Genomic DNA, 16,974 nt, shown 5'->3' on the forward strand with positions numbered 1-16,974 from the left:
TTTTGAGTTCATTAGCGATTCTTACGACATCACTGTCGCATCATGTTGAGATCATTACCGATTCTTCTGACATCACTGTCGCATTATTTTTAGGTTCGTAGCAACTCTTACTACATTACTGTTGCATTATTTAAAGGTTCGTAGCAACTCTTACTACATGACTGTTAACATCACTTTGAGGTTATTAGAAACTTTTACTACATTACTGTAAGCATCACTGAGTTGATTAGCAAGAGTTGGCATGAGTTTGAGTTCATTAGCAATTCTTCTGACATCACTGTTGCATTATTTTGAGGTTAGTAGCAACTCTTACTACATGACTGTAAGCATCAATTTGAGGTTGTTCGAACCACTTACTACATTACTGTAAGCATCACTGAGTTGATTAGCAACTATCACTACGTTACTGTTATCATCATTTTGAGTTCATTAGCAATTCTTACGACATCACTGTCAGCATCATTTTGAGGTTTTAAGCAACTCTTACTACATGACTGTCAGCATCACTTTGAGGTTATTCGTAACGTTCACTCCATTAATCTTAGCATCATTTTGAGTTCATTAGCAATTCTTACTAAATCACTGTCAGCATCATTTTGAGATCATTAGCAATTCTTCTGACATCAATGTCACATTATTTTGAGGTTCGTAGAAACTCTTATTACATGACTGTTAACATCACTTTGAGGTTATAGAAACTTTTACTACATCACTGTTGGCATGATTTTGAGTTCATGAGCAATTCTTCTGACATCACTGTTTCATTATTTTGAGGTTCGTAGCAACTCTTACTACATGACTGTCAGAATCACTTTGAGGTTATTCGAAACGTTCACTCCATTACTGTTAGCATCATTTTGAGTTCATTAGCAATTCTTACGACATTACTGTAGCATTAAATTGAGGTTAGTAGCAACTCTTACTACATGATTGTCAGCATCACTTTGAGGTTATTCCAAACGTTCACTCCATTACTGTTAGCATCAATTTGAGTTCATTAGCAATTCTTACTAAATCACTGTCGCATCATGTTGAGATCTTTAGCAATTCTTCTGACATCAATGTAGCATTATTTTGAGGTTCGTAGCAACACACTACATGACTGTCAGCAACACTTTGAGGTTATTCGAAACACTTACTACATTACTGTAAGCATCACTGAGTTGATTAGCAACTATCACTACATTACTGTCAGCATCATTTTGATGACATCAGCAATTCTGCCGACATCAGTGTAGCATTATTTTGAGGTTAGTAGCAACTCTTACTACATTACTGTCAGCATCACTTTGAAGTTGTTCGAAACAATTACTACATTACTGTCAGCATCATTTTTATGTTATTTGCAACTCTAACCACATTACTGTCAACATCACTTTGACGGTATTCGAAACGTTCACTCCATTACTGTTAGCATCATTTTGAGTTCATTAGCAATTCTTCCAACATCACTGTCGCATTATTTTGAGGTTATTAGCAGCTCTTAGTACATTACTGTCGCATCATTTTGAGATCATTTGCGATTTTTACAAAATCATCGTTGCATTATTTTGAGGTTATTAGCAACTCTCACTACATGACTTTCAGCATCACTGTAAGGTTATTTGAAACTTTCACTACATTACTGTTAGCATCATTTTGAGTACATGAGCAATTCTTCTGACATCACTGTCGCATTATTTTGAGGTCAGTAGCAACTCTTACTACATGACTGTCAGCATCACTTTGAGGTTGTTCGAAACACTTACTACATTACTGTAAGCCTCACTGAGTTTATTAGCAACTATCACTACATTACTGTTAGCATCATTTTCAGTTCATTAGCAATTCTTACTCCATCACTGTCGCATCATTTTAGTTCATTAGCCATTCTTCCAACATCACTGTCGCATTATTTTGAGGTTACTCGCAACTTTAACCACATGACTGTCAGCATCACTTTGAGGTTATTCGAAACTTTCACTACATTACCGTCAGCATCATTTTGAGTTCATTAGCAATTCTTACTAAATCACTGTCGCATCATTTTGAGATCATTAGCAATTCTTACGATATCACTGTCGCATTATTTTGAGGTTCGTTGCAACTCTTACTACATGACTGTCAGCATCACGTTGAGGTTATTCGAAACACTTACTACATTACTGTTAGCATCATTTTGAGTTCATTAGCAATTCTTACTACATCACTGTAGCATTATTTTGAGGTTATTAGCAACTCTTACTACATTACTGTAAGCATCATTTTTAGATCATTAGCAATTCTTACAACATCACTGTCGCATTATTTTGAGGTTCGTAGTGTGGCAAGGCGAGCGGTGGGGAACAGTTGCCAACAACGCCACCTGGAGGCTTTCACCCCAGGATATAAACAAAATTTCAAAATGACCAGGCTTCCATTTGAACAAAGGCACACAGTTCGAGAGACACAACAGGACAGGACCGTGATTTCCAATTATAAAAATACTTTTATTAGAAAAATAGTTTAAAATGAGCAACAGACTAAATGAATACCAATGGATATAATAAGGAGTGCAAGAGGAATGACCAAAAGGAAAAGGGGACAGGGCTGGGGCTTACCACGACAGCGGTAACGAAAAGGGGAGGGATCCAAAAAAACTACACTGCACCCGTGACACAGCAAACCAAAAAAACATGAATAAGGAACCACCACCAGGGGGACCGCTGCCGCTCTGGGCCCTCAACACCTGTCAAAGAAAAGAAAAGAACACCATCAAAAACATGAAATCAAGGCAACCCTCACACACGAACTAAATATCGCTACCACAAATAACCCAAAAGAAACTGTTTTAAATCCAAATGATCAAAATGGGGAGCAAAAGGCAACAATAATAATAATAATAATAATATAATAGTAATAATAATAATAATAAGGGTTCTAAACAATAAATCAAATGTAACCCACAAAAACTAACAATAATAATTCAAAGAAAGAAATAACAAATAGAAAAGGAATAAACTCAAGTAATTAAGGAAATGTCTCCCCCTCTAATTAAAACCAGTCTCCAAGGGGGATGGCTCAGCACCGATGAGGGTCGGGATGCCCTCTCTTGGCCCACGTTGAGGCTCTTATAAAGGCCGTAGTGCACGGCTTTAACCGCCGTTACTGGGATCAGAGCCGTTATGAGCCGAATCAGCAAGAATACAGACTGAAGACGAGGAGAAGAGAAGAAGAACCAAAACAGCAGCGAGGCTCACAGCAGCAATTGACGGCTGCGCACTGCAAAATAAACAAGTTCACCTAATTAAAATGTGGATGAAGGACATTACAGAATAACAAAAGCTAAGAATAAACATTTCCTACCGCAGAGCAGAATCGTGGTGTCAGACGAGGCAGGAGGAGGAAGCCCGCAGCCCAGACTACACAAACGATGGCCGGGAGAGGATAATCAGAACACCACAGACCATCGGCAGCTTGATATGAAAGGCAGACAACTACGCGTCTTACCCCCAGAGAGCGCACCACGCACACACCGGCCCCAGGGAGACAGCCCAGCTCCCGGTAACACCACACCGCTGGACGGAGCAAAACTGGAGTAAACATGGGGCCCAGGACACTGAATAATGGAGCAGAGCAAGCATGCATACCTTTGTTTGTAACCGATCTGCTGACCAGCGAGACTCCACCACGCACGGCTGTCAGCTCTGTAAAGGAGGGAGAGGAAGTGGAAAGGACGGAGAAGGGTCGGACCAGGTCTACTGCTAGGTGACCACTCACTATCGTCTGCCACACTGCCCCTCATGGTGGGGAGTGTAGCGCCATCCTGACACAACACTGACACACACACACACACACACACACACACACACACACACACACACACACACACACACACCCTCCCAGTCACTAACCCATATTATCACCACTTAAACCACCACTGGAGTATTGACAGAGATTCCACATGTTGGTCAACCAGAGAAGCTCCAACTGGTGAAGGTCATCCAACCCTGCATGAAGGTCAACCTCCATCATCTGCTGCTCCTTAGCAGGGACTTAGCTCCAATGGTAGAGTGCTAGCTTAGCATGTGAGAGGTAGAGGGATCCATGCCCTCATTCTCAGAATACTTTAACTTGTTCTGTTGATCAGAGGAGCTGCTGGGTGATGAATGCTGATGTTTGTCCACTGGTGTGATAAAGTGTCCCCTGTTACTGAGATGTGGATGAACACCTGCTCAGGTCAAAGCTGCAGTCAAACCAGGGACTCTGAACCTCCCACAATGAAGGAGTTTGTCACCAGCCTTTAAAATTCCCACCATCTCCTGAATGTGGAGCAACTTGTCCTGCCAAAACTGTCCCCTCTACCATTCTTAATAACACCTGTCCTGACAGCCAATCATGCTGGGCTGCAGCGGTGAAAGCACTGAATGCAGCCAGGATACACAATGACTCAAGCAACAGTTGAGACAGGGCAGGACAAAAAATGACCTCCTGATGGCGTTTGGAGTGATTCTTACAAGAACCAATCAATAAAAGTGGGTGGTGACCTGCTCATGTGACGCTTGTGTTGATGATTACTGGGTCTCCTCCATGCTCATTTATCATGAATGAATCCCTCTGAGTAAAACACCTGATGACTCCTGAGTTGTTTCACAAAATGTGTGTGTGTGTGCGTGTGTGTGTGTATATGTGTGTGTGTGTGTGTGTGTGTGTGTGTGTGTGTGCAATAACTACAAGTTATCTATGTATAGATCAAACAATTATTCATCAATTGGATACACTGACAGTGGAAGTTCAGGTTTCCTGTAATTCAGTTTGCAGACAACACAGAAAACTGCCCCTGACCCCTCCCCTCATTCTGGAGGCTTTAACATGAAAATGAAAATGCTGACAGACACAAATGCAAATCAGGGTATTTGACCAGAGGTGACATATTTTTTCATGCTTTTCTTGTTATATTTGTTCTATATGTTCTGTATGGTTATATTTGTTATGGTTGTTATGGAGTTTATGGTTATTATCTCTGTTTCTTGTGTCTTTGTCTTTGTCGTCCTCCCATTCGTCCGTCCTGGATTTTTGACCTTGGTTGCAGGAAGCCTGTGACCTCAACTCCTTTTTCTGTGTTTCTGCACGTAGAGCCTTGCTTCATTGTGCTAGCTAAAGTGTGATCCTCCCTGCTAATTCCTTATTTCATTGACTAATTACCCACCAAAAATTAATACCTAACTGCTTTATTTGGCTGAAGTTTAAAAGACCATCATTCTTGTAGCAACAGTCTTTCTGCCTTGTAAACACGCTAAGCTAACGATGGCTTCTCCCTCTTGTCCTCCTCTCTCCTGCTCAGGGTGCCACATGTTTTGTTCCTCCTCTGCCTCCTTTAGTGATACTGATAAGTGTGTTAAATGTAGTTTTTTTGTTGTGTTGGAGGTGAGGCTTAGCTATGTTGAATTGGACCTGCAGCGGCTCTGCACCAAAGCTGCGAGAGCTAGCCAACCCTCACTAGCTGGTGCAGACCACCTTAGCTTAGCGCCTAGCTTAGGCCCAACTAGCGCTCCCCCAGCAGCTCCCAAGCATCTGGGAGAGCGCCAAGAAAAGTTGGGCCTAAGCTAGGATGTGCTTGCTCATGAAGAATTGTTGGGTGTAAATTCATTTAAGGAGTGTTGAACTGGACCTGTTCTACTTGTAAAGTGTAACTTTTGTTATTTGGTGCTTTACAGGGTGATGACTTGACTTCATTGCAGCTTTGACCTGAGCAGGTGTTCATTCACATCTCAGTAACAGGGGGACACTTTATCACAGCAGTGGACAAACATCAGCATTCATCCCCCAGCAGCTCCTCTGATCAACAGAACAAGCTGAAGTATTCTGGAGAATGAGGGGATCGATCCCTCTACCTCTCACATGCTAAGCTAGCACTCTACCATTTGAGCTAATTCCCCTGTTAAGGAGCACAGCAGATGATGCAGGTTGACCTTCATGCATGGTTGAATGAGCGTCACCAGTTGAAGCTTCTCTGGTTGACCAATGTAATGGAGACCAAGGGTTCCATGACATAAATGATGAATTGAAGGTAGCATTTGTCTTGGTATTAACAGTTTATGTAAATTATTGGCACACACACATGTTAATGGTCAGGTTTATTGAATCAGCAAACATGTGAAACATTTTCTATGCCATGTGTTCCAGGGAGGGACCTGGGAAGCACAGGGGGACCGGCCATCCTACCTGTGGAAAATGAAGACCCCAGTGTCAGTCAGTGGGAGTCACTGTGCAAGGCCTGGTATTTAGTGTTGATCAAGTTTGTCTCATGTAAATGTGGCAGTTTCAGTCGTCACGGTCAGTCCTCACCTCCTCCTGGTGGTTTCCTTAAAGGGGGTGGAGCCAACAACAGAGACCCTTGACCCCTGACCCTGGTCAGAGAGTCTCTGACCAGCTCTCCTGCTCTCTTTCCTCCTACCAGTCAAAGCAGACATCTTCACCTACTGATCTTGGATCTGCTGCCCGTTCCTGCCTGGTAAAAGAAGGAACCAGCACCTGGTTCTCCAGGCTGAATGAACTCCAGGACGTTGGCCAGCCGTGTCAGTTGAAACCTTATTTGTCCTAATAGAGAAAAAATAAGTCTGATTGTTGATGAAAGATGTCATCATGGCTTTGAAACTGTGGTTGGGGACCAGCCAACATGAGCACATTCATGGAAGAATAGCAACAAAAACAGGAAGTGTTAGTTAGCAAGTACTCACCAGTCTTTCACTATCATACTTGATTCTAGTGGAACAAAATGGCTGCTGCTGACTGTGCTGCCTGGTGGAGGATCACTCTTCACCATCCTCTCAGGCCTTGATGGAACCAAAAAGGCCAGTTCCTGGAGAAGATCTTCTAGGGGTCCAGGTTAAAGCGGTGCCCCAGCTGGCAGCAGGTGCTGACCCAGGTCCTGCATGGGAGATACTGTCAGTTCTGTTCTGCCCTGCTCACAACCACAGGCTGGTGTTGAGGCCTGCAGCAACCAGGGCCCCAGTCACCAAGAGTATAAAGGCTGGTCATTGTGGCAGTGGGAGGAGTCAAAATGAAGACAGACCAATGTGAGCAGGACGTTCCTGGAGAAGTCAGAAGAACTTGACCATGTTTCCTACAGTACCCAGGAGGCCTGGTAGTTGTTGAAGGAAGCTCCAAAAGCAAAGAGCAGACAGCAGGACATCAAAAGAAAAGATCCAGACACTAAAACTACAAGTAGAAACAAGAAGAAATACTAAAAGCTTTGGAAAGATACTACAAGGTTGGATATACATTATTATATACACTACTATTCTCATTGACTCCTAAAGAGGGACAGGAAACATTAGAATGTGGATCAGATCAGCTGATTTCAGTGTTGAGTCCATCCCTCCATCCACTTTCTGTTCTATCCTTTAAGGGTCACGGGGGGGGGGGGGGGTGATCCCAGGTGACATTGTTCAAGAGGCAGGGTTCACCCTGGACAGGTCACCAGTCCATCAGGAGAAATCAGGTGGTCGGTTTCATGCAACCTAAACTAAAACATTAGTCAGATCAAATTCAGATTAAAGCAAGAGTCTCCAGATCAAAGTCAGAATTCCTGATGATGTCATCAGGGCTTTGACAGTAACTAGAATTCTGTCTTTGATCTCAGGAGGACATGAAAGAAACACAATTTAGAAAAGTATATGAGACCACGGCAGCATGATGGTTTAGTGGTCAGCAATGTGGCCTCACAGCAAGAAGGTTCTGGATTTGAGTCCAGGCTCGGGTGCAGAATCTGCATGTTCTCCCCGTGCATGCGTGGGTTCTCTCTGGGTACTCCAGCTTCTTCCCACCGTCCAAAGACATGTAATTTGGGATGAGGCTGATTGGACACTCTAAATTGACTGCAGATGTGAGTGTGAATGGTTTTGGCGACCTGTCCAGGGTGAACCCCACCTCTGGCCTGTAGATGCTGGGATAGGCTCCACCCCCCTCGACCATCAATGTAGGTCTTTTGTTAATTGCATGCCACATGAAATTATTAGTGGTCACTTTTCTAGCGACTGTCTCACAGTGGCAAGACAAGAACACTTCTACTTTTGATGATGACAGTTTGTTCAACACTAAACTTCATCCAGTACCATGTTGTCAAACACTGGAACCTCCACAGCACCTGAACAGGGACTTGAACCCTGGACCCTCACATTAAAAGTCTGATGCTCTACCGTCTGAGCTCCTCAGGCTCTTTCTACAGCATTGAGACAGGAACAGAAACACCTGTGAAGGTCAAACTGATGCTTTCTTGACTTGTTCAGTCCTCCATGTTAAAGTCCACCATGCTTTTGATTGGCTCTGATTCTCTGTGGCAAAATCCAACAAGAGGCTCCAAAAATGTCCTGAATGTCACAAGAATGCACAGGACAAGATGTTAGTTTCCTTCATGTCTGCAGTTCCTCCACTGGAAAGTAAAGTCAATGCTGCGCCTCTGCTGAAACCTGGGATCGGACCAGGGACCTTTAGATCTTCAGTCTAAGGCTCTCCCAACTGAGCTGGTTCAGTTCTGAGTGAGGGCCCTGCTTCTCTCATTTATAATCTCTTCCACTCTCACGAGAACTTAGAGAGGATTGGAGCTTCTGAAGTCCTGACACAAATGAAACCAGGGACTTTGAACTACACAGTGAAGGAGTTGATCATCAAGGTCGATGGCAGCTTCTTAAGTTCTAGCTTTGATCAAATATAAGAAATGTAAATGAATTCAACATTGATTGCATTTCCCTCCTTTCTTTGGTGCAAGGAACCGAGGACTGGAGCTCTAAGTTTTCCAGTTCCTACATCAGTGAATGGACTTTCTGTGCTGCAAGGAACCAAAGCTATGAAGGAAGATTACAGAGTTTGTCCTTGCAGGAGTCAGTGACTTAATAGTCTAACAAAGGGTTGAACCTGAATGAGACAGTCACCCTTCAACATGGGGCCATGGCAGAGTGAACCAAGAACACTACAATGGGGGTGAGAGTGGAGCCATGATGGATTCACAGTTCATCACCTCCACCATCATGTGGACCACTTGATCACCTCTCCCTCAACCTCTAAATAACTCATTCCCTGACCGTGAATCGAACCCGGGCCGCGGCGGTGAAAGCGCCAAATCCTAGCCACTAGACCATCAGGGACCACACCGAGCGCTCCAACAACAGAGACTATAGACAATGACTCAAGAACACAGGACTCTGTGGTCTCAGCTTGAGATGCAGAGGGTCCACCAAGACCACCAGACACCTCAGCCCCCTAAAGACAGTCCACCCCCAGGATCAGCTTCTATCACTCAGTGGTCCAGAACCATGATGAAGCCTGATCAGGAATGTGAGCAAAGCTCTTGGAACAGGCCTGCTGCCACCACAACTAAGATCCTGCAGGTCACAAGAAACTCCAGTGTCCAGCTGACAAGTGGACTTTCCTCTGATCTGTGGTGGTGCTGAGTTTAGCAAACATCTCCAACAAGAAGATGAAGGAGGCCATCAACTCCTCCAAGCTCAACATCTATACTGGCTTTACTGGGAGATCAGGAGGTCAAAGCAGATCTTCACCCTCCACCTCAGATGGTTTCTACTCACAGAGATGAGGGACCAGTTCAAACCAGCTCCCTGGAGCTCCCGTAAGCCATTGTCCCCCTCAGCTAACATCTGGATCTGGACCTGCACCGGTGCTGACTTGTGTCTTGAGTCCCCAGAGTTTGTTGAACCAGAGAAGCTTCAACTGGTGACGGTCGTACAACCAAGCGTGAAGGTGAGCCTGCATTGTCTGATCTGGAGCTAACAGGAATTAGCAAGTTAGCAACTGTTCTAGAGTTGCTGCTGAGTTGAATTTGAATTTATTTGTTGAAAGGTTCCAGTTTCTATGAGGTCAGGGAAGACTGGTGTGGATCTAAAGGTCCCTGGTTGGATTCCCACCTCTCACAGAGGACCTGATGCTTCACGTGAGCTGTGGGATTGGTCTTTACTGCTGAGACAGAAAGAATCCTCCCACATTGGCTTCTTTTAACTGTCAACATTGGTTTGGCTCATTTGAACATTTTCAAACCCTCGTTGCTCAGATTTTACATTAATTTGATCATGACTTTAGACACATGTTCTGTTTATTAATTAAATAATCACTTCAGTTATGAATTTAGTGAGTCAACCAGACTTGGTCAAAGATAAAAGTTACTCTGGTTATTATTCAGTTTCCAGTCAGTAGGGACACACACACACACACACGCACACACACACACACACACACGCACACACACGCACACACACACACACACACACACACACACACAGCCTGTCTTTGGTATAAAATGGTCTGTCACGTTCTCTCACGTTGGAAGATTTCTCTGACTCCATTGTGAATAAAGAGATTCTTCATCTGCCACCTGAGTCTTGATCCACTGATTCCTCTGATCCACCTCTTTCTGCTCCAGCAAGGCTGACATGGATCAGGTGGGTCCATGTCATCCAATCAGGAGGTTTCTCCTCTCAGTTAATTTTCTTCATCCCAGTTTAGATTGATTCTTCTCAGCCTGATGAAGGAGCATCTGATCAGGTGTTTGACTGCTTGTTGGTTGTAATTCCATAGATTTTAATCTCAGATGTTACAGAATTAAGAATGCAATGGCAGTCCTGCCAAGTGACATCACTGACATGACAGGATGACCCAGTCATGTGACTGAAGGAGCTGAGAGCTTCTACACATCATTGTTGATGGTGTCTTCCACTGTAGTCAGCAGCCACAACTCCTCTATCAACACCTGTCAGAGACCTGCTGGAGGCCCCACTGAGGTTTGAACTGGGATCACTGGATTCAGAGTCCAGAGTGCTCACCATTCCACCATGGAACCATCAAAGATGAAACAAGTGAGACAAACTATGGCACTAAGCATGTACGAGGGACTGCAGTGGTTTTCTGGATCTAATTTCCACAAACAAATGATGATTTGGGGAAAGGTCTGACAAAGTCTGACAAACCTACCCTGATTTTTTCACAAACGAATGACGATTTTTAGACAGTAACACAGGGCTCTTATTTTGGAGGGCCATCAGGATGTGAAATATCCCAGACCTCTGAGATCAGAGCGTTCACTTTGATCTCAGGGTCCTGAATTTGGAGGTTCCTTCTTTGGTCTCCAAGTTCTAACTCCCATCTGACTGAATCCTTTTTTTCATGAACTCCTCAGACCCTGATGATGTCAGGAAGAAATCCAGACATTCAGTTCTCATCTCAGCTGTTCTGACTGAGACGTCAAGCAGTCAGGAAAAAAGTGTTACGACCCAAAGTGGGACCTTTACAGGAGCAAACAAAGTGTCTTTTTTCCTAAACTACTTGAGGAACTGGTTAAACCAGTAAAATATGCATTTCTGCGTGCAGACCAGTGGGGAGCCTGGGTGAGTGGAAGGATGTTTACCACCAACACAGAACCCAGACTTTAGTCATGTGATGAGATGGAGACTCTGATGATGAAGTTAATGGACAAAATGTGAATTGAAGGATGAACACAAATGGGTTTTTGAACCAAACACATTCCTTCAGTTGACTTTGATCCAACATTGAAGTTAGAGTTTGGTGGCTGCTCCATGTTGGAGGAAACCTGGCGATGTTGGACCGTCACAGGGAAGCTCCTTTGCCTCCTCTGCTGCCAGTTCAACCACTCACTCCCATCAGTGGAGAGCAGCTTCAACTGGGTTTGGAATGTACCACTGTGGATGCATAGGAATGTGGAGAAAATGTCCTTTGTCAGAAGTGGGATTTGAACCCATGCCTCCAGGAGAGACTGCGACCTGAACTCAGCGCCTTAGACCGCTCAGCCATCCTGACAGACACTTAGACGAAGACTGAATTAATTCACTGACAAAGTAGAATTTTTAATTGTTAACATTAAACACACTGTCTGAGTTCATGGCAGGAAGAAATGAACCAGAACATTTGAACCACATTGCATCTCTTGACCAGTTTGTTACATGGGACACCTTCCAGACAGGAAGGTCCTTCTGAGACTTGAACTGGGATCACTGGATCCAGAGTCCAGAGTGCTCACCATTCCACCATGGAACCAAACACAATGAGGAGGTTCTGCAGACTGAATTAATTCACTGACAAAGTAGAATTTTTGTTAACATTAAACACAGTCTGTGTTCATGGCAGGAAGAAATGAATGTGTGTGTGTGTGTGTGTGTGTGTGTGTGTGTGTGTGTGTGTGTGTGTGTGTGTGTGTGTGTGTGAAGTCACAACAAAAGTTCTCTCATGACTCTTTACTAGTAGAGCAGGTCCAGCACCAAACTCCTTCAATGAACCTCCACCCAACAATTCTCCACCAGCAAGCACATCCTGCAACAGTGGTGATGAAAACCTTCCTTTTAACAGGCAGGAACGTGGAGCAGATCCAGGATCAGTGGGGACGGCCTTCTGCTTTGACCGGTTTGGGGGAAAGAGAGCAGGAGAGCAGGGCAGAGACAAAGACAGAGAATGCTCTCCTAAAAAAAGGACTGTTCAGTCAATGGTAGAGCAGAGAGGAGCAGAGGAAGCGTGCTGGGCCCAGAACCCAGAGGTCGATGGATCAAAACCATCCTCTGCTAAAAGAACAAAATAAAATGAACCTGCATTTTAGAAATGTGTGTCTGTTAAAAAGAGGTTCATAAGGATTTTGTCTTCCTCCACAATCACCAACCATTGTGAGAGTTAACAACAGTCCACTTTCTGACTGAAGCAAAAGTAGACTTCAAAAGGTTTTTCTGATTCAACATAGCAGCTAAATTTCCATTTCCATTTCCTGAACAGGACAGGTTAAAAAAAAGGGAATGTCATGACTTCCTCTGTATATTAGAATATGAACGACTAAAAATGTTCATGCCCAGTTTAAAGTTAGAATTAAACTGAAAATACAAAAATCTCAGTGTTGTAAAATGTTTCAAACAAATTCTACTGTTGAACAGTGTTTCTAATGAAGTTGAATGTGCTCTCTTATACTTTCCTCTATTGTGTTTCTTTCATGTCCTCCTGAGATCAAAGACAGAATTCTAGGTACAAATAAATACACTATCAAAGCCCCCTGATGACATCATCATCAATTCTCTCTTTGATCTGGAGGCTCTTGCTTTAATCTTGGCTTTGATCTGACTAATGTTTCCTGACAGGTTGCTGTTTCCGCTCAAGAGCAACCAGTAGTTGATCCTATCAGACCAGTCTGATGAACGAAGCTTTTCACTTTACCAGTGGAATCACTGGGAAAAGAAACTCCTCCTGTCAGATGAAGGTTTCACTGTGTTGAGGAGGGTTTGTTCAGATGATTCTGGAAGAATAAATCAAAACCTCATCATTGAACATGAACATTAATCACTGATGACTGTTTTAACTGAACCTACTGGATACTGTGGTGCCTGATGAGGAGACAACTTGGGTACAAAGTTGCAGAAGAGGGTTTTTGGAGGGAGATTTAGATGAGATGGTTTCCAAATCAAATCGGTTGTCACAAAGGAAAGTCTGCATTAAAACACTTATCAGTATCACTAAAGGAGGCAGAGGAGGAACAAAACATGTGGCACTCTGAGCAGGAGAGAGGAGGACAAAAGGGAGAAGCCATCGTTAGCTTAGCGTGTTTACAAGGCAGAAAGACTGTTGCTTCCAGAATGATGGTCTTTTAAACTTCAGCCAAATAAAGCAAGTAGGTATTAATTTTTGGTGGGTAATTAGTCAACGAAATAAGGAATTAGCAGGGAGGATCACACTTTAGCTAGCACAATGAAGCAAGGCTCTACATTCAGCAACACAGAAAAAGGAGTTGAGGTCACACGCTTCCTGCAACCAAGGTCAAAAATCCAGGACCAAGCCTCCTCCAGAATGAGGGGAGGGGTCAGGGGCAGTTTTCTGTGTTGTCTGCAAACTGAATTACAGTAAACCTGAACTTCCACTGTCAATGTATCCAATTGATGAATAATTGTTTGATGTATACATAGATAACTCGTAGTTATTGCACACACACACACACACACACACACACACACACACACACACACACACACACACACACACACACACACACACACACAGAGTCCTACTGACTAACCCATGTTTTTCTTCACTTAAACCACCACTGGAGTATTGAAAGAGGTTGCATGAGACACCATCAACTTATATTTAAAAACCCCTGACTGCCTTTAATTCCCTCCTGGCTGCAGGAAATTAGACAGACCAGCCCCTAGAGTGGAGGTGAGACCACAATCATGCTCTACAATCAATATTTACATCAAACCAGCACCATCTCAATAACATAACCTGACTAAATATATACATGATTACAGACTACTACACCAACTCAATCATACATCCACATGCATAATCATTCAATGAACCTTGCCTGTGATTGTACCCCCTCCCCCATCTGGGAGCAAAGGTTTGCACCTACAGCTCTTAAGGCGCTTCCTTGGGCGACTCTCCCCTTTTGGCTCCACCCCCTTTAAGGAAACCACCAGGAAGAGGTGAGGACTGACGTGACGACTGAAACTGCCACATTTACATGAGACAAACTAGATCAACACAAAATACCAGGCCTTGCACAGAGATTACCACTGACTGACACTGGGGTCTTCATTTTCCACAGGCAGGATGGCCGGTCCCCCTGTGCTTCCCAGGTCCCTCCCTGGAACACATGGCATAGAAAATGTTTCACATGTTTGCTGATTCAATAAACCTGACCATTAACATGTGTGTGATCCTCTAATTTACATAAACTGTTAATACCAAGACAAATGCTACCTTCAATTAATCATTGATGTCATGGAAACCTTGGTCTCCATTACATTGGTCAACCAGAGAAGCTTCAACTGGTGACGCTCATTCAACCATGCATGAAGGTCAACGTCCATTAGCTCAAATGGTAGAGCGCTCGCTTAGCATGTGAGAGGTAGAGGGATCGATGCCCTCATTCTCCAGAATACTTTAACTTGTTCTGTTGATCAGAGGAGCTGCTGGGTGATGAATGCTCAACACTCCTTAAATGAATTTACACCCAACAATTCTTCATGAGCAAGCACATCCTAGCTTAGGCCCAACTTTTCTTGGCGCTCTCCCAGATGCATGGGAGCTGCTGGGGAAGCGCTAGTTAGGCCTAAGCTAGGAGCTAAGCTAAGTTGGTCTGCACCAGCTAGTGAGGGCTGGCTAGCTCTTGCAGCTTTTGGTGCAGAGCCGCTGCAGGTCCAATTCAACCTCGCTAAGCCTCACCTCCAACACAACAAGAAAACTACATTTAACACACTGATCAGTATCACTAAAGGAGGCAGAGGAGGAAGAAAACATGTGGCACCCTGAGCAGGAGAGAGGAGAACAAGAGGGAGAAGCCATCGTTAGCTTAGCGTGTTTACAAGGCAGAAAGACTGTTGCTACAAGAATGATGGTCTTTTAAACTTCAGCCAAATAAAGCAATTAGGTATTAATTTTTGGTGGGTAATTAGTCAACGAAATAAGGAATAAGCAGGGAGGATCACACTTTAGCGAGCACAATGAAGCAAGGCTCTACGTTCAGCAACACAGAAAAAGGAGTTGAGGTCACACGCTTCCTGCAACCAAGGTCAAAAATCCAGGACGGACGAATGGGAGGACAACAAAGACAAAGACACAAGAAACAGAGATAATAACCTTAAACTCCATAACAACCATAACACATATTGCCCACACACACACACACACATTTTGTGAAACAACTCAGGAGTCATCAGGTGTTTTACTCAGAGGGATTCATTCATGATAAATGAGCATGGAGGAGACCCAGTAATCATCGACACAAGCGTCACATGAGCAGGTCACCACCCACTTTTATTGATTGGTTCTTGTAAGAATCACTCCTAACGCCATCAGGAGGTCATTTTTTTTCCTGCCCTGTCTCAACTGTTGGAGCACAACTACAGCCTGAACTCTGCCACTACCTTATCCCTCCCTAACAACCTCATACAGACCCACTATCTAGACTAACCTGACCCCCCTGACCCTCATCAGTCACTCCTAGTGCCTCACACTGGAGGGAATAGGAGCATCAGTGAGCTCTGACTGTTGGGATGCACATCCATGTGATGAAGAGCTGTTTTAAACAGGGAATCATTTGACCTCTTGACCTGTGTGGGCAGGTACAGAGGGACAATTCCATCATGAACAATAATATTACTAAACAAATGGGTCTTTAGCTTCTTTCTAAAGGTGTCCACAGTGTCCTCATGTCCAGTGGGAGAGCGTTCCAGAGTCTAGGAGCTGCAACCTGGAAGGTTCACTCTCCTTCAGTGAGGCTGAATCCCTGTGGTCAGGGAGGATAAGGGACCCCACAGGTATCACTAAAGTGCTTTAGACTGCAAAGCACTCAGCTAATCAAGCTGGGATCAACTGCTGTGGTGCTCAAGGTATCATCATATATAACAAACAAAGAAAACAGAGTTGAGGAAAAGCACACAAAGAAGAAACTGTGAACATAAACAGAGCATCTTCTACACCAGATGTCACACGGCTCAGTAGACCTCTGGTTTGACCCGCAGCAGGTTCCAGTCTCCAGGGTGCCCCCATCATTCTGCTTTTCAGTTGCAGGACATGCAGCAGAATCCCGTCGCTCCTCTGCAGAAGAACATATGAGAGCATCTGCTTGCTCTCCTCTGGCTGGACGTAGGGGAGAGTCTGTTTGCTCTTCTCTGGCTGGACGTAGGGGAGAGTCTGTTTGCTCTTCTCTGGCTGGACGTAGGGGAGAGTCTGTTTGCTCTTCTCTGGCTGGACGTAGGGGAGAGTCTGTTTGCTCTTCTCTGGCTGGACGTAGGGGAGAGTCTGTTTGCTCTTCTCTGGCTGGACGTAGGGGAGAGTCTGCTTGCTCTTCTCTGGCTGGACGTAGGGGAGAGTCTGCTTGCTCTCCTCTGGCTGGACGTAGGGGAGAGTCTGTTTGCTCTTCTCTGGCTGGACGTAGGGGAGAGTCTGTTTGCTCTTCTCTGGCTGGACGTAGGGGAGAGTCTGCTTGCTCTTCTCTGGCTGGACGTAGGGGAG

At 44.3% G+C, this 16,974-nt stretch overlaps 1 protein-coding gene and 1 long non-coding RNA gene across 2 annotated transcripts in view; one reads left to right on the plus strand and one right to left on the minus strand.

Moving 5' to 3' along the window:
- The window catches only part of LOC147272118 (uncharacterized), a 78,695-nt gene that overhangs the window by 42,520 nt on the left and 19,201 nt on the right, over positions 1–16,974 (plus strand). The gene's annotated exons all lie outside the window — the stretch shown is intronic.
- Positions 2,500–3,686, minus strand: LOC147272122 (uncharacterized). Its single transcript, XR_015116251.1, has 4 exons — positions 3,609–3,686; positions 3,469–3,536; positions 3,325–3,380; positions 2,500–3,240 (listed from the first exon to the last, which is right to left on the minus strand). It is a non-coding gene; the product is annotated as an uncharacterized LOC147272122 (long non-coding RNA).

Source organism: Aulostomus chinensis, chromosome 1 (genome assembly GCF_037954235.1).
Source record: "Aulostomus chinensis isolate RoL2024-O1b breed Wild chromosome 1, RoL_Achi_v1.0, whole genome shotgun sequence".
Taxonomy (NCBI): domain Eukaryota; kingdom Metazoa; phylum Chordata; class Actinopteri; order Syngnathiformes; family Aulostomidae; genus Aulostomus; species Aulostomus chinensis.